The 3,185-nt window shown below is 38.7% G+C and overlaps 1 pseudogene; it reads right to left on the bottom strand.

Annotated features, from left to right (window-relative positions):
* Nucleotides 1–694: 694 nt before the first annotated feature.
* On the bottom strand, nucleotides 695–844 carry LOC118908259 (U1 spliceosomal RNA; annotated as a pseudogene).
* Between the last annotated feature and the right edge of the window lie 2,341 nt (nucleotides 845–3,185).

The raw sequence follows: 3,185 nt of genomic DNA, 5'->3' as shown, positions 1-3,185 counted from the left end.
CTCTAGGGAAAAATCGGTTTCCTTGCCTTTTCCAGCGTGTAGAAGCTGCCTGCATTCCTTGGCTTGTGGTCACCTTCCAGCTTCAAAGCCAGCAATGGTGGGTAGAGTTCTCTGTAGCAGCACTCTCATCTGGCTTCTATTGTCACATCTCCTCTGATTCTGACTGCGTCTCTCCTCTGCCTCACTCATCTACTTTTAAAGATCCTTGTGATTCCAATGGGCCTCCTGTACAACTCAGCACAATCTACCGATCTGAAGGTCAGGTAAATAGTTGCCTTAATTCCATCAGCAACCTTAATTCTCCTTTGCTATCTACCCTCCTATAGAGCCCTCATTTTTAATCTCTATGCTGTGCTTCCTTTACAAAGGCACTAAGTCATGGGGTTGGGATAGTTTATCAGTTTATTACATCCTTGCCTTGACTTGCATAAAACATCCCTCCAGCTTCCCTCTTCCCTTCATTTCATAAAGCTTCATGAACTACTCTATGACAATCTGGCTTTCCACAGTATGCTATAGTGTCTAGATTTAGAGTCTGGAGCTACCTGACTTGGGCTCAAATACCACCTAGGCTATTTAATAGTCATATGATTTGCACAAGTTATTAAATTTCTTTGTGCCTTAGTTTCCATAATGTAATGTGGAGAAATCATAGTCTTTACCCAATAAGGAGTGTGTTTTTTTTTTTGGCCAGGGGAAAATTGCAAATGCAGTTCCCCACTACCATGAATTATGTGGTCAAGTTTCCCACATTTGGAGAAATTCATCCAGAGTGCAATGGATAAGACTTGCTCTAGGAAAACAACCCTCATGATCATCGTATCTCCCCTGCCCATGGAAGTATAATAATAAGGATATATATATATATTTTTTTTAGATCATTATTTTTTATTGAAGGGTAGTTGACACACAGTATTACATTAGTTTCAGGTGTACAACACAGTGATTCAACATTTATATACATGATAATTCTAGGTACCAGCTATCACCATACCAAGTTGTTACAATATTTTGACTATATTCCTTATGCTATACATTACATCCCGGTTACTTATTTATTTTACAATTGGAAGTGTGTATATATATATATATTTTTTGTGAGGGCATCTCTCATATTTATTGAATTAAGGATATTTTTTGTAATTAAAATGCTTACATAGTGCTATGTGCTAGCCAGGATTATTACTATCCCTGCGTAACCCTGAGGGATCACCTGGCCAGACTGTCTAGCTGGTTCCGATCTTTCATCTGTGGTCACCAAGTGAAGCATTCATGCAAGGAATAACCCCACCACGGAGAGCACAAAACTTCAATAGGAGACAAAAGGTCTTTCACAGAGACAGCCAGTGCTAGTGCAGAGATCCTGTGGCAGATTTTCTTAGAGTAAGCACCAGAACAAACTTGATCTCTTTTTAAAAAAACTCTGTTGGGTTTTGTAGCATTTTGGGGAGAATATTGACATCTTTGCTGCATTGGTGTTTTGTCATCTTTTAAAACATTCTAAATAGATTTTATTTTGTAGGACAGTTTTAGACTTATATAAAAATTGAGGCAATAGTACAGAGAGTCCCCATACACTCCACTCCCAGTTTCCTTTATCATCAATATTATATGTTAATATGATACATATGTTCCAGTTAATGAAGCAATATTGATAAATAATCATTAACTAAAGTCCATGCTTTATCCAGATTTCCATAATTCTTATCTCATGTGCTGTTTCTGACCCAGGACCCCATCAGGACACCACATCACATTGTCATGTCTCCTCAGGCAGCTCTTGGCTTTGAGCGTTTCTCTGACTTTCCTTGGTTCTGATGATGTTGACAATTTCAAAAAGAGTACTAGTCCCTTTTGTACAATGCTCTTCTATTGGAATTTTTGTGATGTTTTCTGCACGACTAGACTGGGGCTACAGGTTTTTAGGAGGAAGACTGCAGAGACAGAGTCCCATATTCATGACATCATGTCAAGGCACACACCATCAACACGACTTATCACTGTTGATACCAACTTTAACCACCAGCTGGAGCAGTCAGCTTTCTTTCCTGAAAAGTTACTCTTTTTCTGCTTTCCATATTCTACTCTTTGGGAGGAAGTCACTGTGCCCAATACACACTTAAGAAATGGGGAGCTATGTGCCCGCTCCTCAAGTGTACTAGTCTCCTTGGGTTATGTAACAAAGTACTACAAATGGTAGCTTAAAATGACAGAGATTTATTCTCTCACAGTTCTGGAGGCTTGAGTCTGAAGCCAAGGTGTCTGCAGGGCCATGTTCTCTCTGATGGTTCTAGGGAGAATCTGGTCTGTGCTCTCCTGGCTTCTGGTGCAGCCAGCAGTCCTTGGCGTTTGTTTGCTGCAGGGGCATCACTCCAATGCCTCCACTGGCACAAAATATTCTCCCGCTGTTGTCTTTATTTGCGTCCTTCTCCTGTTCTTATAAAAATACCAGTTATATTGGATTGGGGCCCACCCTAATGACTGTGTCTTAACTGGACTCCATCTGCAAAGACCTCATTTCCAAATAGATCACAGTCACAAGTACCAGGATTTAGGGCTTTAACATAAATCCTTTGGAATTCTGTGTAGGAGATTTACCACTTCTCCCTTATTTATTTATTCAATCATTTATTTATCTCAGTATGAACTGCCACTTTAATATACTTGTTTATTAGCTCCATATTGTTCTGGGACTTTCTATGTAGGCAATCATGTCATCTGTAACTCCTTCCCAATCTGCATACCTTTTACTTCCTTTTCTTGTCTTATTGTAGTACTTAGGATTCTTAAAGTGTTGAATAAGGGTAGTGAGAGAAGACATCCTTGCCTCGTTACCAATTTTAGGAGAAAAGCATTCAGCTTTTCACTATTATGTAGGATGTTAGCTAAGGGCTTTTTTTTTTTGCCCATCCAGACCATCTCTGTCTTTTAAATTGTGTATTTAGACCATTCATGTTCTTAAACTATTTAAAAATTTTATTTTTTAGGCCTACAGCAGAACTCAGCAGAAAATATGTATACCAGATATTTTCTCCCAGTCTGTGGTTTGTTCTCTCATTCTTTTGAGACAATTCACATTTAAAGTGATTATTGAGATCATTGGATTAATATCCACCATGCTTGTAACTGTTTTCTAGTGCACTTGTTATTTATTTTCTTCCTTCTTTTTTCTACCTTCTGTGGTT

Source organism: Manis pentadactyla, chromosome 1 (assembly GCF_030020395.1).
Source record: "Manis pentadactyla isolate mManPen7 chromosome 1, mManPen7.hap1, whole genome shotgun sequence".
Classification (NCBI taxonomy): domain Eukaryota; kingdom Metazoa; phylum Chordata; class Mammalia; order Pholidota; family Manidae; genus Manis; species Manis pentadactyla.
Note: the sequence above shows the minus strand (reverse complement) of the source record. Positions and strands in the feature narration are given on the sequence as shown.